We start from the raw sequence: 24,122 nt of genomic DNA on the forward strand, positions 1-24,122 counted from the left end.
GTGACATGACAGGGCCCCAAACTCTCAGCTACACCTAGGCTCTGGCATACCAGTGGTATGCTTGAAAGGTATAGTTGAGGTAAGCTCTTCCACCAGGGGTGACTAGGGTCATCTCCATGGTCATCCTGGGTGTGACTGCAGGCATGCAGATAGGTCCTTTGTTTGCCTTGTTTATTCTTTAGCTGCCCTGGCCCCTGCAGGCATAGTCTCTCTGGAACAGAGTTGGGCTCCATGATTCCCTGGTAGCAGAGCATAGGATTCTCCATCTGGCATAGATTTAATTACAGTCCCTAAATCCTGACACATGCTAAAGTTGGCTATTGGTCCTATAGAAGTCAGCCTGGGAATGGCCTGGTGTCTGCACTTGGCTTCTCTTGCTGTTCTGATGAACTGGTGGAACTTTCTTTGTCATGGGGATCTAGTGCACCTTGCTTCATTGCATCTTTCCTGAATTATGAATTTAATACTAGAGGAGCCTCATGGGGCCACCTGGGATGCTCTGTGGTGGTTCAGGAACTGGGGGAGGTAGGGGGCCTGGGTCTGTCATCGCCTCAGTGCCTGCCCTACTCCCTGTTGGTGCAGTGGAAGCAAGCAGAGGGGAGATTTATCTTCCCTGGCTTTACGAGGTACTAACCGAGAGAGGGCTGAGAGGCAGAAACTGAATAATAGATGGCTCTGGCTCACTGGATGATCCACCAAAGCTGACAGGCTGGGGTGTGAGGTAGAGGGGCCTTGTGTGCTGACCTCACAGAGCTGGGAAACCATCCTGAGGATGGTTAGCATGACTGGAGGACGCTAACTCAGGATATAGGCATCATAGATATCTTGGGCAAGTATCAGAAGCTCCAGCACCTGGCTCATGCCAGCAGGGTTTTGGGATACCCAGGAGCTGAGTTCAGAGGACCCCATACACTGAGTGTCCTCCCATTTGTCCATCAGCCCAGGAATCCCACCTCCTTATCAGTCCTATCTTCAATGAGACAGGCTGATGGAGGGCAGGGTAACAAGGGTTCTCATTCACTTGAATGTTGGGAGATGAGTGGAAGATGGGGCATAGTGTGGGGGCTGGGGTACCTCCTCAGTCATCCCCTTTCCTGACCTTGGCCTCTCTCCCAGGAGCACTTGCACTTCTGCTAGGGCATTTGACTTCTCCCCATGTCTCAATCTTCTCTGTCTCCTTAGTGCCACTTCCAGCCAAGACACCACTCTCTGCTCCAGGACACAGAGAGGGACAGGTGTACCCCCTTCCCCTAGAGCCAGGCTGAGTTTGTCAGTCTGGCCCTGGGGGTGGGCGAGGTGCCACTCAGGGCAAACTAGCCATAGATCCCTGACCATCCAGGACACTATCCCTTTCTAGTAGTTTAATTTGAACAAGGGCTCTTGGCCTGGCTTATTCCCACAGACCCCCATACCACAGTTCCTTGAGAAAATATTGCTCACAAATTTGCTCTCCCTCCCAAATCCAACCAGTCTCTTTACAGTGTAGGGATTTTCTTATTTGCATTTTATGAAATTTAATTTTGCTATCCTCCCTTCTGGCTGGTTGGTCTTGTGAAGGTTACCCAGGTGAGTTTTCTAAGGCAGTGCTCAGGGCAGGGGTGGGGAGGCATAGAGGCCTGTCTGAGGACTGCTGCTGGAAGTGGCACTAGCCACATGGTCTACCTATCAGGCATCCAGGTTCTGCTGCACTGAGTAGACTTCAGTTCCAACCTGCTTCAGTGTCCCTTCCAGTCCTTGCCTGTGTTCAGAGTCCATGGATAGGTTCTGACCTATAAGACCCTGGCCTCTGAGGCTTTTCCAGTTGCTAGAATGGATGGGATAATAAAAGACTCATGTACAAAGCTTCTCACACAGTAGGCCCTGGGCATCTAAGAGGGTCACAGGGAAGAAGACCCTGTCACAGTGAGAAGATAGAGTCACAGGGTCGAAGGGTAGCCTGAGTCACCCTCTGTTGGTTCCATACTCCTCCTGTGTACTGTTCTAGATGCCCATGACCCTGTACCCCTTCCTGGCCTTGCACTGTGACCTTGGGCCCAGTGGCCTGTGACCTGACCCTGTTCCCCTCCCTATGGCCCCTAGAAGCCCACATGTGAGCAGGTGTTTACTGGGCCAGTCAAGCTCAGGTGGATCATCCCCCCTGAGTTTGTTTTCAATTAACACTTGTTTAGTGAAGTTTTTTCTCACCAAATCTCCCTGCATGCAGGCAGGCACCCTCTTGGCCCAGCGTAATCTGCTGAGCCCTTGCTCAAATATAAGCAGCTTTGCCGCTTTCTAAACATGACTAATCCAATTTGGGTTTTGGGGACTGGAGGTGGGCAGTGTCAGGCAGCAGACGAACCTCTGTCACCTCCAGGTACAAAAAGAAGGAGCTGGAAGTGGGGCTGTCTTGGGGCCTGGAGGGGGCCAAAGGTGAAATACTGGGCATCTCTGACTGGACTTAATTATATTGTCCCCTCCTCATCTCACTGGGACCTCCTGCTGCAGAGTGAGGATAGTGACCAGAGAGGTAGAGCAATCTCATCCCCTGTGCCCATCCTGACCACATTCCTCCCCATCTCCTGGCCCCCCCACTGTCATTTCATCTGCCCACTCTGTACTACAATCACCACAGTGCATAGTGTAGCCCTGTAGCCCTGCCAGAGAGACCAGGCCCAGATTGTGTCTGCCCGCTTCCTTTTTTCCTAAAGTACCAGCCAGGTCTCAGGAGTGGTAATGGTGGGGCTCCACATCCCTGGGGACTAGAGCAGACTCTCCATAGCTCCAGCACCCCTCCCAACTTGCTGGCACTGTGGGAGCTCCTTGTTCCTAGACCACAGGCCTCTTGCTCTAAGTTGTGCTCAACTGAGGCCTGCAAGGGGCCCAAGCGTTGGATTTCGCTTGCCTGAGGCAGAAACTGCAAAACGACCCAGAACACACATGGCTCCCAGTTGACGGATTCAATTCAATTTCACAAATATTGACCCTGAGTCTAATCCACTCGTCCTCCAGTGCCAGCTCATTCCTCTGAGGGGCTCAGCACGGCAGCCGCACATCCTATTTAATCCCATCCAACAACGTTACCAGTTCTTGGTGAAGGAGCTGAGCTCAATTGGGCTCTGGCAGGAAAGGCAGGAGCTGGGGTCCGACCTCTGTGTCCAGGTTGGCCAATGACTGCCATGGAAGGTGCCAGGGGGTGTGAGAGGTCATGGGTCCATGTGCTGGTCAGTTTGGGCTGAACCACAGAGAAAAGACTCCAGCCAGCTGAGGTGAACTGGGAGTCCAAACCCATGTTTTGAAGCCATAGTGGAGAGGGTCCTGGGACTCAACCTAGGCTCATGGGTAGCTGGGTAAGCCCAACTTGCCAGAGTTCAGACCCATGCGTGGGACCTCAGCCTGGCCTGGTGTCTGAACAGGGGCTCCTGCCAAGCCTCTCCATGTGGCTCTCCTTTAGCAGGATAGATCCAGGTACCTGAGACACATAGCAGACACTTGGTATGTGCTCCAGGCATCTTCGGCCCCTTCCTGAGTCAATTCCTCTCTGCTATGGGGGCTTCCTTTTCCTTTATCTGGAAACCTGACTCTACCTCTCAAGGTTTTACCTGGACTCTGTGTGACTCCAGGGCCAGGGGTGGAGGGCAGCAGTCTGGTGAAGAGACAGGCTGATGGAGGGCAGGGTATCAAGGGCCATGAAGGGGAAGGTCTTTGGGGAGCAGTTGGGAATTGGCTATGTGGGAGCCCTTCATGCCTGCAGGGGCCCAGGTGAGAGGCCACCGTAAGGGTAGTGTCAGAATTGAATTCACAGGGGTCTCTTAGACTTTGGTTTTTGGTCAGAGATAGCAAGAACAATCATATCCCATCTTAGCAACTCCCTGTCTAAGTGTCTTGGAGGCTTTCCCAGGTAGTACCCTTGAAGTTCCCCAAGTTCATATGTGCTTCCTCTGGTACTCCTCCCCTCTTAGCTTAGTCTAAGGCTAGGCCCGCACACTTTAAAGAGAGTGAGTGGACTCTAGTATTTCCTGCTAGGCAGGGCCTGGATCTTAGGGGTGGTCTTGGAGCGGGACAGGACTGTACATATGTGGGGAGAAGTGTGGGGAGTATCTGTCCTGAGCTGAGGCCCCAGGACCGTCTCTGCCCACCAAACCCTTGCCTTAGCTTTTCTGACTTAGCATCTAGCATGTGCTGGGCACTGTAGCTCCATCGTGAACCCAGCACAGGGACATTTATCAGAAATGGAACTGATGGATTAAAGTGGAACCAGGTGAATTGATTTTCTTCCCCCTGGGCACTTAAATGCTGCTCTCCATCAGGCAGTCAGGTCCCAGGGTGGGGTGGCTATGGGGACAGAGGCAGGGGTAAAGGAGTTGATGTGGCAAGGGGGTGAGGTTTGACTGTGGGGACAGATAGAGAGTGATAGTTCAGCTATGGACAGTGGTGAAGGACAAGGGGTGGCTATGGTAGGGAGGGAGGGGGTCTGTAGGGACAGACACAGGCTTGCTCCAGCCCAGTCTCTGGCAAAGGGGATTTCATTAGAGAAGTTCTGTCCCCTCCAGGGTGATGGGAACTGAAAGCTGATTCCTCCCCCACCCGCTGTGTGACACCAGGCTAGTTGTCTAGCCTCTGAGCCTCAGTGACCTTGGAATAACCCTGCGGGAGGGGAAGTCCAGTGTTCATTCACTCATTCATTCATGCAATCACTGAAGCAAAGGAAAAGTAATGAGCAGTTCCAGGAAGCAACAGGCAGGGACGGCAGCAATTCAGATGGGGCGTGCAGAGAGGTGGGAGAGGTGGGCTGTCTATTTTCTTGGAAGGTCTGGTCTCAGGTTGTGCTGAGGTCTTGCTCCCATGCATACTCATATCTACTCTGCCGTGCCCCACCTGGTCTGTCTACCCTGCTCGGCACTGGTTTTATAATAGTCCCTCTTTTGCTGGGGGTGCTAACTAATCCTGACCCAAGTGAGGACTAGGTTGAGCAGGCTGTTTCAACTTCTGGGCCTGTGAATACAGATGGATGTCCTATGGGCATTGCAATACCCTGGCTGGGAAAAAGGACCCCATGTGATCCTTTTTATCCACCTTTCATCTTGGCTGCCATGGCATTGGCAGGTGCTAGACAAGGAAGGACAGATGAATCAGTGCTAGGCCTGGCCTTCATGTCAGGAGCTAGAGCCAGCCTGATCCAGGGAGGCCAAGAGAGGCCCAGGGTGATAGGTAAGTCCCCAAGAGGCATGGATGGTGACTGAGTTCTTTGGAGTCTGGGAGAAGAGTACTATGGGAGAATGCCTTGCAGCCTTGGGGCCTAGAGGCAGGGCTAGAACTTGGCCCTAGAGAATATGGGGACTCATTTCAATGTTACACACTCCCTAATGTACACCACCCCTTCCTGGAAAAAGGTGTTGGCACAAATAAAACTCTGGAGTGATAGCTGGGATTTCCGAGTCCAACCTGATTTCCCTGTAGGAAGTTCTGAGTCTGACCAGGAGAGTAGGGGATTCTAGTGCTTGTGAGGGGTGTATCTGAGTCTCAGTTTTTTCCTACATTTGACCCTGTAAGGGTGAGGTAAAGCAGCAGATGCTCCCCTCTCCTCCAGATTAAACACCCAGCTTCAGATCATGGGACCAGAATGAGACAGGACCCCTGTGACCCACCTACCCAGAAGGTTTCTGGCAGCCTCTCCTAGCTGTCAGCAGGAGTGCCTAGTCAGATGATGGCCCCTGACCATTCGTGGCATGGCCCTGATTAATCACAGGAAAAGTGCTCAGCCAGAAAAGCAAAGGGCATCTGAGGGCCCAGCTCCTGCAGGATGGGGCACCAGGGAAGAGGAGTCCATAGCCCACCTGGGCCAATGACTAGGAGGTCTGGCCAAGCAGACCACATCTTTACATTTGCAACCTCCTACCCTTGCCATTCTGGACTCAGCTTTGCTGTCTGCACCTGGGATGGGCAGCAGGGATGGAGGTGTGTCACCCCTCCATGGCAAACTCTGAAAACCTTATTTCATCTTCTGCAAAACAATAGTGAGCCAGGATACTCTCTACCAGCCAGGTGGGCTCCTCTCCTAATCCCATATTGCTTTGGGAATGTCAGTGGTTCATACCCCCATAATCTCCCTTCTAGAAAGCTGGGGTTTCCTGATGATAGAAACTCTTACCTCATCCTAGCTATATATGGGAAACCTCTGCTTCAGTCTAAGGGTGGAGCAGCCCCCAGGGGCAGCCTTGTTCAGACTGTACCCCTTGTGCTGAGATGCCCAAGGCCATGCCTGGTGGGGTTCAGGGGTCAAGTTGCAGGTGGACTTTGATAGGAGACTCTGGAGGCTGAGCAAACACAGCACAAACTTGGTAAACAAGCTTGTTTGATCTGCATGAATTGCTCTTGGCCTCTCAGTCCTAACCAGGGGCCTGCAAAATTGGGGATAGTCAGGGGTTTCAGGCCTGGGCAGGGGTTGAGGACTGAATGAAGCCTCAGGGAGGGGGTGTGACCAGCAGAGGACCCAGATTGGAGCCATGCCATTGCAGATGGCTTGTCCAGATACCCTTTCCCTGTCCTCCTGGCACCAGTTGAAAACCCCCAATCTGCTCCTTCTCTTTTGGATACTTGTTCTGGGGTAGGAAGGGGTGTGGGAGTTGTCAATACTTGCCTCTGCCTGCCTTTCCCTAAGCCTCTTTCCCTTTCCCCCTGTCCCTGCTCCACCCTGCCCTTTCCTCCTTGCTCCTGCTTCCCCTTCCCTTAAGCCCAACCCCAACCCTGTCCACACTGCTCACTTGGGGACTCAAGCTGAGTAGGTTCTTGCTTGGTGCATGAAGGGGGCTTGGCTGCCCCTGGTGAGAAGGACACCTTCATGGCTGGGCCTCTGCCTGTGGTCAGAAACTCTTGGAAGTCAGCCAGCTTGAGCCCCAGCAGGCTCATCTCCTCTGAAAAAGTCTGGCCTTGATGACCCCACAGCTGCCATCACCCTCAAAGTCACATCAGACTGGCAGCAAAAGGCACAGAGAGCCCCATGGGTTGTGGTTGCAGCTCTCATGACATTGCCAGGAGGGCACATCCTGAAGGTCACATGGTTCCCTTTTCTGAGCCAGTCTCTCTGCAGACACAACCCCTGACCTCTGGACAGGGACCCTTATGACCCTCCCAGACCTCCTGATGAGGGTGAAGGGTGGACTGTGGACACTGATGCACTGCTGCTCTCGCCACCCTGCCTGGGCCACTGAGTACTGGCAACTTTGATGCCACCTGGAGGTCTGCATTGCTGTCCCAGGCAGCAGGTTCTGTATGCAAGTTCCACCCTATATTGTCTAGGGAGGCCTACCTGAAAATACCCCTCAATCTAGCTCCTAGTGCTGGGGCCCCAGTGATCAACCTCGATCTTGGATGCACAGCTTAGTTAACCAGGAGCCAGAGAATAGGAGAAGGCTTCAGAGAGGGGCTTCATGAGGATGGTGATGGTCTGACCTGCCAATCCACCACCCAGCTTGGCCCCCTACCCATCAGGATGCTGGACTTGGCTTGTTCCATGAGGATACTCCTAATGAGGTCATCTCAATATCATGTTTTCCAGAACTTTGGAAGTCTCAGGAATAAATTTCACATGGGCAGGGACCTTCACCCCCACCTTTGTGGTCTTATTTCTGTACTCCCTCATCTGGCCGAAGTCCATTTACTCTGGGATCCTGCCTGTGATCTTTCTGCTGTGGATCCCATCATCTTTCTTTACCAGTGATGGCCCTGGACCCAGCCAGACCTTAAACCCTGGCTCCCACTGCTGAGTCTTCAAGGTCCCTTACCCTGTGTCCATTCAGAGTCTCAGGGAAAGTTGGCCCTGTTTTTGAAGTGCTGAGCAGGTGGGCAGCTGAGCAGATACACTGGGGATGGAGTATGCTCCTCACTCACCCCTGGTGAGTCTGGCCCTTTTTCCAGTTTCTGATTAGCCTGCAGACCTGCAGGAAAAGCACTAACAGGGTGGAGATGCCATGGGGGCTCACTGAATGCACCCTGCAGAGGTGGTTGCTGTATTGTCCTGCCCCCGTGAACCCTGATCTCCTCTGGCTAATCTCCACTGTTAGCCATGGCATATGGGCACTGTGCTGTGTCCTTGTAAACCTGGAGGTGAGAACAGCTCTCTGAATGGGGGCGTTTCACATGCGCAGCACGTGTTCCTCGCGCCTGTGGGTGTGCAGGGCTGTTTGCAGTTACATGAAGATTTCAGACCCAAGGTGCCGAGCTGCAACTGAGCAGTGCTCAGGGAGGGGTGAGGAGGAGTGTCTCAGCCAGGAAAATGGGGTGGCTTTGACCTTCACCTGGAATGATCATGGACCTCTGTGCCAGCCTGACTTTTATCTGGGAGATACACTGCTAAGATTCTGCAAGTGGCTTGCATGTTTGTGTCTGAGCAGCCCCTCCCCACCAGGGCATCCTGGCACAGCATAGTGTGCTGAGGGGCCCTGGTCGCCCCATAGACACCATCACACTCCTTCTAGCAGTAGAAGTCTAGACACACCTAGTTTGTTGTCCACCACCCCCACCATTGAGGGGAGCTGCTCTAATTTGGATAGCCCCCTCCACCACACCCCACACCCACCTCCCTCACAGCTATTCCAGCATCTCTGGGCAGGAGTGGGAAGCCGGATACAGCAGGCTCTGTTGCTGTTTTAGGAAAAGAGGGACTTGAGACAGGGAGGGCCCAGCCCATGTTCCAGCAGGGTTGCCTGGCTGGGAGAACTATGCCTTGCCCCTGAGCTCCCAGGTTCTTGGTATCCCTGCCTCATGCACGTGGCCTTCTGCCTGGCAGGCCCAGGGCCCCCAGCCATTGCCCACCGCATCATGGGTGTGATTTCACAGCAGCGTTCTCCTCGCCAGCTTGTGTCTCACATAGGGGATGTTTCCATTTTTACAGCAAAAGGAAGCCGATTCCAAGTGCCTCAGCCACAGTTGGAGTGCGGCAGCCCCCGGGGAGCTGCTGCCATGTCAGGTGCTTTGGGAGGGGGGAGTGGTACAGGCTTTGCTGCCAGCCATGGCCTTAATTGCTGTCACTCAGGGAGCTGGCTCTAGCCTGGGGCAGGCAAGAGCTAATGGGGAAGGGTCCACAGGGCAGACACCAGTCCCTGGGGGAATCAGGACCTCTGTCTGGGTCTCTTGACAATTCCTTCCCAGATCTGGAGCAGTCCCAAATTCCATGTCAGAGGGGTCTGTGATTTTGGGGTGGGGCTTTGTCTGAGGGACACTTGTATCTGGGCAGTGCGTCCAGGCTGAGTGGGCATTAGCTCAGGTAGGTTCAAATCCTGGCACTTCTCCTTCCAGCTTAGGGCTATTGTGGGGATAGAGGCCACTATACCCGGCTCCCTACCTGGCACAGGGCATGACTTGCAGGTGGCTCTTCTGCCATCACCATTTACCTGATTCTGTTCTTTTGCCAAATGCACTTGGGCAATGTCCCTGGGGTGGAGGGACACTGTGTCTGCTGTTACCTCCCTCTCTTGCTTGGGGCTGGTCCCCCAGGATGCATGAACCAGATTTTCTTGGAAAGAAATATTTGCTACTCAGAGCACAGAACAGGTCCATGAGCTTGACATCCAAAGGTCTCATAAACCAGTATGAACGCAACTCTGCTCCTGAGAGTTGGAAAAAAAAGGACAGAAAGGGCAGCAAACGACATACACACTGCAATTTACAAAGAAAATAATAAAAATTCTTAGGAAACAGGAAAAAGATTCAATTTTACCTGTCATCAAAGTTGTACACTTTGAAGGAATAGGACTCTGTTTGCCTCATCACATTGGCACTGGGGGACACTGCTGTATACAGGGGCATCCTGCCAGCACTGTAGTCCTATAGGAAAGGGGAGCAAGAACAAGGACTGCAGCGGGGGGATCCCAACCCTCCAGGAAGGTGGGGCAGATGTTGGATCATGCCTCCACTTACTCTGTGGGTTGACCACAGAGGATATCTAGAGGCTCCAGAAAGGAGGAGAGGGTAACTGAGGTATGCAGGGCCCAGGTTAGGCATGTTCTATGGGGTCAGCATGAGAAGAAGTGTCCAATTTGAGCCCTGGGGTCTCTGCTTCTCCATGGCTGGTCCCAGGAGCCCAGGACCTGGGTGCACGGTCGAAGGACTGATGAGGTGGCAATTAATAAGCCTTGGCTTTGCTTATTAAGACAAGAGGACTGTGGAGGTGGCCACTGAAGGACCAGTGAACTCCCAAACAGAGCAAGGCAGATGCAAGAATGTCATGTAGTGGCACTGGGTCAAGGTCCCCCTAGAGTCCACTGATGGCCATGGAACCAGGCCTGAGGGAAGCTGGTCACAAGTCTCACCTTACTCACAAAGTAGCCAGAGACCTGAGGCCATGTTGCCCTCTCTGCCTCAGTTTTCTCCTGTTACCTGATCTTTCCAGGTCCAGCTCTGGTGAGACATCCATGTTCCTCACTCACTGCAGGCTCAACAGGCTGCTCTAGGCCCAGAACCTGGTGCTGCAAGGGGTCCAGCCTCCAGGCCTTTGCTGATGCCCTAGCCTCCATCTGGTATGCCTCCCCAGCCCTTTCTTTCAGGGCTCTTCCTTTTCTCTGACTCCTCCTCATCAGGGTGGGAGCATTCCTTCTTCACAGAGAGACCCCATTAGCACTGGATAAATAGGAGACTAGGCAAGGATCAAAGAACTGGCAGCTGCTTCTCCTGTATTGTGGACCTTGGTGACACGGGCATTGCTGTTCATTCTCTAGTGGAATAGGAAAGGGTAGCAATGGAGGTGGATACAAATACAACTAAGGCTCCTCATGCAAGGTGGCTGTTTGGAAGTGACATAAGCAAGGGCAGGGAGGGGAGTTGAGCAGTCTAGCTTGAGGTTCCTACTGGGACCATGCCATAAGCAATGTGTTGTCCTATCATTAAACCCATATTCAGTGGAATAACATTTCCAAAGCATCTGCTATAGGCCAAGAATCTTCCCCAGGGTCTCTGGCCCCCACTGGTGGATCTGAAAGTTGGGAGTTCCCTCTGTGGTAGCACATCCAACCCTCCAGAGACCAGTTCAGTAATTCCTGGCTCCTTGGTCAAAGCCTACAACCCGAGCCTCAGTTTCTCCTTGTTAAATGGAGTGTAATCTCTATCTGAGCAGAGACAACTCCCCCACTCTCCCCAGGCTTTCACTCTCTGTCCATCCATGTGTCACTATCCCCAGAAGATGAGGGGAGATGCTTCTAGGATCGCGTCCTTCTCAGCTGGGGAGGTTGCCTTGTCCTTCCCCAAGTGACAGAACCCATACTCCAGGGGGCTGCTTTCTCTGCCTGTGCCTGGATTTGGGTGTGCTGGCTAGTTGAGGGGGTCACTAACCTAGCCTCTGCCCTCCTGCATTTTGGTCTGGGCACAGATGCTTAATGTACTATGGAGGGCAATCTTGGTCCCAGACCATTTAGGAATTTGTTCCTCTAATGTTCTCAATATATAATAGCATAAGAGGATGCAAAGATGCATACACATGTTTACACACATGCTTGCATGGACACACATACTACATATGTACACACCTACATAATGCTCACACATGTATATACATTTGCCACATATACGCACGAGGTACACCTATACATGCACACCCACATACATGCTTCCCAGCCTGGGGCATGCCCAAACATGTACCTCATATTTGCTCCCTGGGCCTTCCCATCTCTGGCAAGGCTCTGCTTTGTCCCTGACCCCAGCCCTGAGGGCTCAGCATCATACTTAGTCTCATCCCACTACGGCTCCTGTCTTGCCAGCTGAGTATGGGGCCATGATGGGGTGGGGGATACATGTACACATCTCCCATTACCCTCTGCTGCATGAAAATGTGAGTAGCCTTCAGAGCCTAGTCTTCCACAGCCTCATCTCTCCATCACATACTTCTCTGCACTTTCTTGCACCCCAGCCTCAGCATCTCCCGGCCCTGTGCCCCTTGAATGCCTCTGGAACCACCCATGTGTCCAGTCACTTCTCTGAAGAAGTGACTTCCCAGTTGGTACCCACTAGCTCCACTGCAGTTGCTAAGTCCTGCCTGTCACCATAGCAGAGATGGATTTTCCTGTTGGGCCCAGAATGGGGAGGCCTCTGGGGAAATTGAGGCTGTATAGCTAGCTGGTGATCACCCTCCTCAGTCCGCTGATGTCCCTGGCCTCAGAGACTCTATCCATCCCCCTGACAGATTGATGTGTAGAAGGGGCAAGAGTGACCACCACTCTAACAGTGCTGCTGGGGTCTCCTGGTGTGGTCGGCTGTCCAGCCCAGGGTAAGGCTCTAATTACAGCAGCCCTGGGCCCAGGTGGTCCCTGGGAGGTTCTGCCAACTTGAGGCAAAAGCTCACTTCCTGATCCCCTGCAGCTGGGCTGAAGCCCAGGCCTCCTCATCCCAGGTGAGAGAGGAGCTTAACACCAGGGCTGGGGCCCAGAAGATGGGGTCACCGTGCCTGTGCTTATCTCTGTACCTGCTGGCAGCACTGCCCTGGTAGTGCCTTATGACCCCCCTTCACTTGCCCTATGAATTCATCCTGGGTAGTTATGGGGGTTGGTTTTATGGCTGCCTGTTTCAAAACAGTTTTTATTATTATTCAGCTGTGGGGAGGATGTCTCCATCAGGAAATGACTGTTATAGAAAAAAAAAACAAAAAACAGTTTATACTCACAGCTCCTGAGAGAAGAGGAACCCCATGCCATGGGGCCCCATCAGAAGTACAAGGACCAACCAGAAAGAGCAAGGGGGCAATGTGGGGTAAGAAACTATATCATGGCTTCTGTTGGGAGGAATGGGTAAGGTAGTGTGACTGACTCTAGGATGGACCAATTTGAATGATTTCTGAAGGCTCTGGGGCCTAGAAGCTGTCCACAGTGATTTCATACCTGGTGCTGGGGTGATTAGGGCAATGGGTGTGGGGCTGGTGGCCTGTAGTTTGAGAATCAATGAAAGAGGTGGTTGGGGTATGGGTTCTTGCATATGAGAGATGTGCTCACAGGGTGTCCTTTACTATCCCTGTTTGTTAATCCTGAGAGGGTCAGCAAAGCCCCAAGATGTCAGAGCATCAGAAATACAGAAAATGAATGGTATGGTTAATATTGCTCCTGCAGGGAAGGTACATGGTGGAGGAGAATAATACTGTACCTAGTAGGTGCTGAGAGTCCAGCTTCCCTGGCTATAAGGGAATCTTGTAGCATACTCCTTGATGACTGTCACCAGTTAAAATCCATGAATTGCCTGAGTGTGGGTGAGCCAGAGCTCCAAGAGGACAGTGCTCCTACCCTTGCCCTAGGCCTGGTCCCTCCTGACTACAGTCCGACCCGTCTTTTTCTGGAATTTTAGGCCAGTGCCAACCCAGTCCCCCTGCCTGTCCCTCACATTCCATAGGGAACTAGATTGGACAAACAGAGCATTGCTTGTGTCTACCCAGATCTGGCACAAGCTTCCCAGGGATACCAGGACTCCCACGAGGAGCCCAGGTCCCACCCTCCTGGCTGTTCCCACACACTATGGGGCTGTGGATTCAGGTGCCTCTGTCACTGAACATGGTCCTCTCCACCCCACCACATGAGGACTGACCACCAAGACCACCTCTCTGAGAGGCCTTTTTATTATAATTTTTGTTAGGAAAAATTTAAAAATACAAGAAAGTACACCACCCACAGACACAATATGCTAATGCAACCCATTTCTCCCAGTCTTCTTGGGACCTTGGACCTGGCTATGGACCCCTGGCTGAGACCAGACTACAATGGAAACAACCTTAGCCCCATCATGTCTAAACATCCAACTCTCTGGTGTTTGGGGGGTTGATTGTCCTGGGAGGGGAGGAGCTGTCCCTTATGGGAGGGTCCATCTATCAGGGACCTCTCTGTCATCAATATTTTTGAAGGAAGCTCTTACTTCCTTCCTCCTGTCCGTGTCCTTTTGAGAACATCATATCTGTCTCTTTAGTGTCCCCAAGCCTAGCACAAGCCCAACCCACAGAGACCCTTCAGTATTGTTGTCCTGTCCACCTCCCTCCTTACATACCCTGCCAGGAGCTCCTGCCTGACCTGGGCCTTGGCCTCCAGTGAAGCTGCACTGAGGGCCTTTCATTGCTTTGACCTATCTAAGGGCGTCTGTCTTTTAGAAGGGCGATTTGAAACCTTTTCATCACAGCGTGACTGATGCCTGGTCTTGCTTCGGTCGTCCAGTTTTATGTGTCCCATTTTACGCTCATTTTCCTTCTTGTTTTTTTCCCCCTTTTAACTAAAATGATCCATTTATTGAGTTAAAGATTGTGTATTCAGGACATTCACTTGATACGTGATTCTGCATCATAAATAATATGATGAAACATATTTTGTATATTTAAAAATATTAAATGGCATGTAGACTTGTAATACTTTTTTTCAAGGGGGAGGAGGGTGGGCTATTCTATTTTTCTTTAATTCTGATAAAATAACCATACTATAAAATTCCTCATTCTAGCCATTTTTTAAGGGTGTATTTTGGTGGCATAAGTACTTTACCATCCTTGTGCAATCATTGCAACCATCCATCCACAGAACTTTTTCATCCTCCCAAACTGAAACTTTGTACCTATTAAACATCTCCTCAACCTACCCCAGCCCCCAGCCCCTACTTTCTGTCTACAAATTTAACTACTCTCTGTATGTGTGAGATCATACAGCATTTGTCCTTTTGAGACTGGCCTATTTCACCCCTCTGTTGTATACCTTTGGTTGCATGGAATTTTTTCTCTTTATGTTCTGTGGCAGTGGGAGGTAAAGTATATGTCCTGCTTTTAATTCTGAGGACTTGCTTCTCAGTTTTCAAAAACACACTTTAATCTCTAGCTCTCCAATTATCAAGCATTTGCCATGAAATTGAGGCAAGAGAGAGAAATGGGGAATTCAGAGAATGGGATCCCACCTCCTCAGATTAAAATCCTAGGCTAAAGCTTGTTTTTCTCTTCCTTCCTTCCTTCCTTCCTTCCTTCCTTCCTTCCTTCCTTCCTTCCTTCCTTCCTTCCTTCCTTCCTTCCTTCCTTCTTTCCTTCCTTCCTTCCTTCCTTCCTTCCTTCCTTCCTTCCTTCCTTCCTTCCTTCCTTCCTTCCTTCCTTCCTTTCTTTCTTTCTCTCTTCTCTCTGCTCTCTCTGTCTCTCTCTCTCTCTCTCTCTCTCTCTCTCTCTCTCTGTCTCTCTCCTTCTTTCTTTTTCTTTTTTGTTTTTTTGACTGAATGACTGGAAGGTCCCACTCATGGTTTGGATGCCCATATATTCTGTGGCTGTCCCAGGTTTCCTTGACTATCCTAACATTAGTCAACCCCAAAGAGTTGTTTTGAACCCAAGAAGTTTTTTTTGTTGTTGTTTTAAGGAACAAGTACAGGACAAACTCAGGTTAACAAACACGTTAAACCATCCCATTATTCCTATAATTTAATAAGAAATTAAGATTGTACACCTTCACTGGGCTCGGTGGTGCACACCTATCATCCTAGAGGCTTGGGAGGCTGAGGCAGGGGAATCACAAGATCAAAACTAGCCTTAGCAACTTAGTGAGGCCCTGAGAAACTCAGAGAGAGACCCTATCTCAAAATATAACATAAAAAGGGCTGGGAATGTGGGCCGGTGGTTAAGCACCCCTGGGTTCAATCCCCCAGTACCAAAATAAAAAAAAAAAATTGTACACCTTCAACTGAGTCAGAGACAGAGAACAATCAAGAGGGACTTTCCACTGAATAGTTAGTTCCTCACCAAGACAGTATAAAAATCCCTCGACAGAGTGCCACTAAAGGTATTCTCTTTGGGACCTCTCCCAACCTGTGGGAGCTTTCCTTGCTTGCCTCTAATAAACTGCTACTGAATTTTCACTCTCTCTGTTCTTCATTCTTCAGATATGTGAGACAAGAACTCTCCTATGCTCATACCACCCTATTACAAAATACTTGCCACTCTCTAATATTGCAGACTCTGGAAGAGACAACTCAGACAGTGTCAGGATCAAGTTAAGTTCCTGGGTTCTGCACCCCTTCTACCCACCCTATTACCAGACAAGAGAGGGAATACTGAGTTATTAGAACATTCACATTAATTCCATAACTATGTGCTCTCCTGGACTCAGAGTTCTGAGTCAGGTAAGTATTTCAGGACAGTGTGGATGGGGATCTTGTGGGCTCCCAGAATGGCCTTGAAATCATGGGGGTTATAATCAGGATTGCATCTCCAGACCCCTTCCAGGGAAGAAGGGGCTTTTTTTCCTGCTTTGGATTTAAAAAATTAAAGGAAGGATTTTGATTGATATGTTTCAAGAGAAGAAATGCTGTTATTGGTCCAGCTTGATTCATGAGCCTGCCCCTGACACATCTGGAAGGTCTGTGTCTTAGGGTTTTGTTATCCCAATAGCACTGCCACCCTGCTGAGCTGTCAGTCCCACTTTGCAGGGTCTCAAAAATGAGAGTGGCCTGTGAGACATGATTTCATGGGAAATCAAAGCTGGGTTTTGTGATTCCAGGTAGATAAATTGAGACCTAGAGTAGGGAAATATTTACTGGAGTCACAAAGCAAGTTGGTGGCATGAATGGTTGCTCTGACACACATGGTACCAACTCTTTTGTGAAGCCTTCCTGGCTTGGCCAAGTCAGGCCTGGGGTGGTCACCACCTGATGTCACATTTGAGGGTGAGACAGGATTTCCCTTATGCACCTATCTCCAGTGTCCAGGACAAGGCCTAGGACAAGTGCGTAATGTACAATTACTGGATTCAGTCAGCCAAGATGAACTCTCCGCCTTGTCCCCAGAAGGTTTGTGGAGATAACAATGTGGGTTCCAGGTTCTTCTCATCTTTCAGCATAGCAACTCTGCTCTGTCTTCAACCCCAAGACTCTAAGCCATGAAACTGGCTTCTTCAGCTCTCTGCAACCAACTCTTATGTTGATGGTTCTAACTGTACCTTTGCCTTGTGCCCCAGTGTCACAGAGCTCTTAGTCTGTGGGATGTGCCAGAGTTTCCCCTCCTGCCCATTGAAGGATATGGTGCCGCCTCATTACAGCCAACGCAGCATCAATTTTGTAAATTATGAACATTTGTGTTTATGGAGCCCTGTGTGATTTTGGCATGTGTGGCTGATGATTCAGGGGGGCACATGAGGAAAAGATGAGCCTTATAAATGAAAACTTGCTGAAATGCCCCATTGTGGAGATTTACACTGATCCTTAAATATCAGAGATTAATTTTTTGAAAACATCTATAAAATAAGAGATTTATACCTAAAACAATACCATATACTGTGACAGGAAAGGATTAGAGTCAATTTATTCATGTATTAGTCAAAAACTCAATTTCATATATTGTGCAAAAAAAATTAAAACTCTTTCTGCATTTTATTACAAATTATGCATTCTCCATATATGGAGATAAATAATTGATGGCATTACAAATACTTAATCTAGAAAATATTTATTAGGAACAGACAACTCATATTTTATGTGTTTTGTTGAGGACAATATTGCACACTTTAAAAAATTAATGATGACTTTTTGCATGAGAAAAAAAAAAGCCACTATATCCTAATTTTTTTGTTTAACATCATGTTCAATCCCAGAAAAAGCAGCTGGGAGGTGAGGCCTGGGGGCTGGAACATCTACTCCCTTGATCCTGACTGTGGATAAACCAGAGGGCCTCAGGTGTCATGGCTCCTAGCTCCAAGACTCTAGCCTGGGAAGGTTCATTTGCAGAGTGCCAGCATATTGTTTTTATTCTTCAAACTCTCCTTGGTTTGTAATTTTAAAATAAGTGTTTCTGATTTGATCTCTGAAAAAGCACTAAGAAATGAGATTTATGGAAAGATTCTCAGAGCCAAGAAATCAGGGCTCACCAACTTTTAGCCCAGAGAATTTTGGAGCCCATGAATTATCTGGACCCCTAGCAGGTTTCAGGCTCTGGGTTTGAAGGAAGATGGGCTTTGTGGATGGTATGAATTGGGGCTTTGGCAGAGGGGCAGTGATCCTGCACCTCACAGGCTGCTGAGCCTGCCCTTTGGTGTTGGGTGGCCCTGCTACTTTCTTCCCACCTTGTGTTGTCCCTGTTATGGGAAGCTCCTAGCCTTTGCCTGGAACTCATCCTTGCCCTGGACTCCCACAATCATCCCATCTGAGGCCTCTGATGAGAGGTTGGAGGAAGTAGACAGGGGTCCCAGTACCTTTCAGTCTCCATACAACTGTGCTGCAGCTCTGACCACTGCCCTCTGCCCCCACTGTGTGCATGGACGATTGGGTTGGCAACTCAGTGGGGCCCTATGACATTACCCTGGCAATTTCTCATTGCCCCTGTAGCAGTTCGCCCTGGGAAGAACTCTGGATTGAGTAAATAACTGCCATATTTATTAAAAAATAAATTTTGTGCCTAATGGAAGTGTTGCATCTATACATAGAAAAATATTTAAAATAAAGACCAAAACAGTTTTCAAAGGCACCACAATATTAATTATTCATCTTTTACTAATGAAAACATGCTTTTGCAGGCTGTAGGGCTCCCTCCCTCCACATGTGGGTCTCAGGTCTCCCAGGAAGCCTGGCTTGAGGATTGATGGTAGAAGAGGTGGGGGCGAGGGGCCTCTGTGTGGCAGCTCCCAGGAATCAGTGTAGGTGGCTCTGAGCCTCAGCGTCCCTTGAGTAAAATGGGAATAACAAGGCCCGCATTACAAATACCCTCATGGGTATTTAGTGAGTATGGGTGCTGGGTCTACCCTGTGGTCAGGTAGGGGCTGCTTTAAGACTTGGGGCTCAGCAGGGGATCAAAGAGATGGACTGGCCTGGAGGAGTGAACAGTGGGCACTGGTCATTAGGTGGGTACTGGTGACCAGTTCACTCCTTTTCCTGGACAGGCCCAGGGAGGTTTGAGGGCTGGGCTAAGTGATAGAGCTGCCTCCTAGAGGAAAGAAATAGGGACAAAGTCTGGAGACTTGGTTCTGCCAAAATTATTCAATCTAGGGAACATCTGGGTGAACATGGCTCTGAACCAGCCTACCTGAACAAAGGGGGCTACAACTCCCAAAGGAGGGACCAACTTCATGGTAGCCCCATGGCCCAAGATTTTTTCCCGTCTTGCAGAGCTTTTGGCTCACCTCAATTAATCCCCTCTCTGGGGCTCACTTTCATGGGGTTCAAGCCTACAGAGATTGCCTGCCCCTAGACTGTGGCCACAAGGGGGCCTTTCTACCCATGCTTCCTAGGCAGCCCCAGATCTTGCTTAAGGCCTCATTTTTGTGTCCAGAGAAAAACTAGTCTGGTCTCTGTTCAGTGTAATAGTCAGGATGAGTGGGATACGCCCATGTTAAAAACAGTCCCAAACCTAATGCAGCAGAAGAGAATTTTAGGCTCTTGCTGGTCTTGTTCTAAGTCATTGGATGACTCAGAGTCCCTTTGGATGTTCCTAGATTCTGGGCAGGGGGAGAGAGGGAGCCTACCTACAATACCTCACTCCTGCCCAACTTATAGGCCAGAACCTTGCATTTGGCAATGTCCCACCAGGAAGTACCAACCTGGTGGGCTGTTAGCAGGGGCATTTGTGAGATTTCGGAGAGCAGTGACAGGCCCGTCCACCCTCCTCTTCCTTCACCTCCCCAGCAGGCTGCAAAGTGCAATTTGCCCACCATGTGCAAAAGGAGAACCTCACATGACATCACTGTTTAACACAGGAACCAAACAAAGCTGGGTTCAGGGCCTGTGAAAAGAGGTCCTATCTAAGGGATCATGGAGCACTTTTCTCCTACATAACCTGGGCCAATTCCAATATGTGGGGAGGCTCAGGATATTTGTTCTTTCATTCATTCATCCACTCATTCATTCATTCATCCATTCATTCACACTCTTGCACATCACTAGGCATACTCTGGCAGGTGGATCTCTTAAGAAGGGAGGGTGCTGATCCTATTAGTCATTCTCAGGCTGAGCAAGGGGTCTGGAGTGCCTGGAGGGAGCCTCTCTGTGCTGCAACTGACAGCTGAAGGCTGGCGGGGCACAGGTGGTAACCAGGGCAACGACTCCCCTGGGTGGAAGATGAGCTGTGCCCTCAGGCAGCAGCAGTAGAAGGGAACCCCAGCAGGGGCCTTTGAAGCTCTTCCAGCCCTTGGGGCAGGTAGGGGAGAGGGAAAGGTCCCCAGGGAGGGGCCCAAGCAAGGTGGCTCCATCTCTAGCAGGCTGCCTGTCTTGGTCAGCAAAGGATCTAACCCCCTATGCAGGGGCCCATAGGGTTGTGGAGAGGCATCCTTACTTCTAGTGTCCATGGGCAGATCATGACTGGCCACAGTACCCTCCAGTATCTGGACTCAGTGTTCCTCTGCTGGGTGTCTCTAAAGTGTAGAAGGAGCCCAGAGGGGCCTGGCCTGTGATTGTCCAGGGTGGCTCACTTGGAAGGCATGTGGGGAGCAGGACTGGAAGTGGTTGGTCTGATTTTAGCTTGTGAGCTGGTGAGGGGAGGTGGCCTGGCCCAATGCCCAGGTGCTCTTTTACCTCCCCTGCCAGCAGGTCTGACCTCACTGGAAGCATCCCTCAGCTTGGTATGGATTTCCTGTCTTCACTGAGGCTGCTGTGCCAGCTGTGCTCAGGAGCTAAGAGAATGGCCAGGTCCTGTGATGCTTTGCTTTGGTAGTTGGGGCAAGGGCTGTGTGGACCCCATCATTCCATTCCTTCTGTTTGTGGTTCCTTACTTGGCTTGGGGCTACCCAAGCTGGACCTGCCCTACAGTGTGGACAGCTGTCCAGCTTAGGCTCTATTTCCTATTCCAGGATAGGATGCTTTGCCTGTTCCCCAGGTCAAGAAATGGGTGCCCCTAGCACCACACCAGGGCCTTTAAGATAGAGTGAATGTGATATAATTTTTTAACTTGGTCTGTGTGTCAGGCATGTAAATAACCTCACTTAGGAGGCAGTGTGGTGGTGGCAGCCCCAGAGAAGCACATTGGCTATTGGTCACGTAGCTGGGTTGGGAAAGGCACACATTCTGCTCCTTGATTTCCCTCACTGGCACTGGGTGGGCTGAGGAGAGGCATGGGGAAACCCTGGGAGAGGAAGAGAAAGACACTGAACTGAGGGGGAGCCAGGACCAGAGGCTAAGATAGAGAGAAGGTAGGGATGTGAAATCAGGAGGGCAGAAGCTATGGCAGGCAGATATACGTATACATGTGTTTACATATGTACATGTGTGCAGCATGCCCCACACATGTGCATACAGAGAAACACACATGCACATGTGTGTACACATTGGCAGCATGCTCACAGACATACTGCACAAACATAAGACCAGGTCACAGACACACAGGTACACAGGTAGCACACTTAAAGATGTGAACTCAGAACATGCTGTGGAGTCTGTGGTGAGAACAGCAGGGGTATCAGGCAGGCAGAGTTGGCTACTTCAGGGATAATTGGACCTGGGTAGAAGGGTCTGACTCACCTCCAAAGCCAAAGGGTGGCTGCCAACCTCTTACTCTGGGGAGGGGTCTCTGAGACCCCCATGTCTACCCTGAAGTAGTTTATGGGAACTGCCAGTACATGATAGGTCTCTGTAGTATGGTCCCTGAGGTTGAGAGTTGCTGGATGTGCCCAGGCCCTGCAAGACCCCCATGTCTCCCATCCTAGCAGCAGTGGAATTGGGGTGAAAATGGAGAAGGGGAAGGTGGTGGACCATGCGGTACAATTCTCATGCTCAGCTCTTGGTGAAGATGGGCACAAGAAACTGGTGCCCCCAGCACCAGTGAAGATGGGCATAGGTATTCCAGACCTGGTTCAGGGCTCTGTGAGGGTCTCAGCTATCCAAGCTCAGGCCTTTGTGGGATCTGTCACTCCCTGAAAGAGAAACTTGATCAAATGTCCTGAGGCTGACTAGGATCCAGGCCTGTGGTCTTTCACACCTGTCTGGGGCCTGGTCCAGGTCTAGGGTCCTCTAGCAGGGCATGGGAGCTCCTGGGGCTACAGCTCCCAGCTGCACAGAGAAGAAAACTGTTGTGTTGTTAAAACAATTTATTTTGCTCTCTAAGAAACTAGCAGCTGTTTATAGTCAGCATGTGGGAGCTGCTCTGGGGGGTGATAGATCTAGCCATTCCTTGCCTTCTAGTGAGGATTGACCATTTCAGGCCAGGGAAGGATGGACTGAGTAGGCCACTGGAGCTGAGCTATGGTCTTCCCAGTCACATCCATGTCCCCTTGACCTCTCTCATGATCGGTCACTGGAACTCAGACACCTTTCTGGGAGAGTGCAACAGTTCAAGATAGAATGGTACCCTGTGAGACTGATTCATGGTGACTGCAGAGGGAGGGGATCTGGGGTGAGAATTGACGCTTTGAGTATTGGAATGCAGGGGGATGTCAGGAAGTTCTGAGAAAATGGCTAGGAGCACAAGCCCAGGGGAGGAAGGGAGGAACCAGCAAGTGAAAAGGCCTAGGAATGGGGTGCTAGTAACAACAACAACAAAAAAAATTGTGCTCTGATACCCTTAAACTTGTCCAGATCTCCTTATCTGTGTCCTGTGAGGGGCATGAGACTGTCTCCCTCCACAGGGTGCATATTCAGGAGGCACTCAAAAACATTTGCTCAATTTGAAAAATGATAGTGATGGAACAGAGTATTTTGAGGCCCAGGACACGCACATTTAGGGTTCTTCTGCTGCCATCTGCATCCTTGAGCTGGTCTTTCTGGATGTAGATTGAGGGGCTGCCAGTGTTGGAGCCCATGCTTGCAAAGGCTCTGAGGATGTGGGCAGAGGATAAGGTACCTCCTACCTCGGACACCCCTGAGATTCAAAACCTTCTGGGGCTTCCTACTTGCCTATTGCAAGACCTTATAGGGGTGAGGGTGGCTGGCTGGAACAGTTCATTTTTCTCCTCAGCACCTGCACCTGCAGAGGCCAATGATCTCCAGAGGGAGGTTTTGAGGCTGGGGAGAGAGTTGCAGTAGGACCAGGGTCAGGGAGTGTCTATCAGGCTGGGACAGATAGGGTGATTTTGGTCAGGATTTGGGCACACACAAAGGCTTCCTATGGGGCAATTTAAGGTCAGAGAGACATGATAAATGCAAGGACATTAGTCAGAGGCTCCCTGTGGGAACTCCTAGGTGCAACTCCTGGTAACATGTCTGAGAAGCCAGATTCTCCCTCCCAGGTCACCAAAGCACAGTGAAATTCTGGCCTGAACAGTCATGGGGTCTTGAGGAGAAAGGTCCCTTGGGCAGTGAGCATTGATTTGGGAGTGACAGAACCAGGGCCTTCAGCCTTAAGGTTCCAACTTTCAGCCAAGGATAAGCCAGAGAAGCCTCCCAGAACAAGGAAGCAGAAGATGAACCCAGGCAAGGAGGCTGAAAATTCTCAACCTGACCCCATAATCTCCCTTGTGCACATAAGCCTTGGAGCACAGCTGCTTACCAAAAGCCCAAGAGGGACCAGAAAGAGGACAGTAGTGTGCCTTGTAGGTCTCTTGTGGAACAGCTGTTCTCTCTGACTCCCAGTCACCTGAGGAATGTTTCCAATGACCACAACTGGGAAACTTCCTGTCCATATCATTGGATGTCCCCCAACAGGGCCTAGTCATTTCTGGTGCTGCTGTCCCACAACTTTGCAAGGGTCCCATGCTAGGGAAGAGCTTTGTATCTGTTTTTTTACTCTGTTGTAGGGCTAGGGCTTTGTAATCACCCTCCCCCATCTCCGGACTCAGCCCTAATGTGGATGTACCCTTCAGGTCAATCTAACCTCTCTCCCACAGTTCACAGCTCAAGGAAGTGATTCAGAAGAATTTGTAGCACCTTCTAATTCTAACAAGTGAATGGTGAGTAACACATCATGTAGCGATGAAGAGCCATGAGAGCCTTTGAAGTGAGACAGGGGTTCTGGAGTCTCTGCGTCTGGAGTCTTCTGGGAATATGCCTCTCCAGCCCACCCATCCACTCTGAACTGGCCACAGGGTCCTCACAGTTCAGGCTGAGCAGTGCCAGGGAGAAGAAGGTCCAGACTGCAGACCCCAACTCAACCTGAGGGCAGGCTTCCTGGCCTGAGCACCATACTCATCGCAGTCCTCACAGATGAGAAAAGTGGATCCCCTTTCCCATCTTTATCTTCCCAGTGATGAGATGACAATAAATGCTTCTTCCCAGTCATCTAGAGATGACAATAGATGGTAGCACAAGGGTCCTTCCTG

The 24,122-nt window shown here is 50.5% G+C and overlaps 1 long non-coding RNA gene across 1 annotated transcript; it reads left to right on the forward strand.

Moving 5' to 3' along the window:
* Window positions 1-917: 917 nt before the first annotated feature.
* On the forward strand, window positions 918-16,217 carry LOC306668027. Its single transcript, XR_013765712.1, has 3 exons — window positions 918-3,475; window positions 10,373-10,493; window positions 15,908-16,217. It is a non-coding gene; the product is annotated as an uncharacterized lncRNA (long non-coding RNA).
* The last annotated feature ends 7,905 nt before the right edge of the window (window positions 16,218-24,122 follow it).

This window comes from Sciurus vulgaris, assembly GCF_902686455.1.
Source record: "Sciurus vulgaris genome assembly, chromosome: 8".
NCBI classification, from domain to species: domain Eukaryota; kingdom Metazoa; phylum Chordata; class Mammalia; order Rodentia; family Sciuridae; genus Sciurus; species Sciurus vulgaris.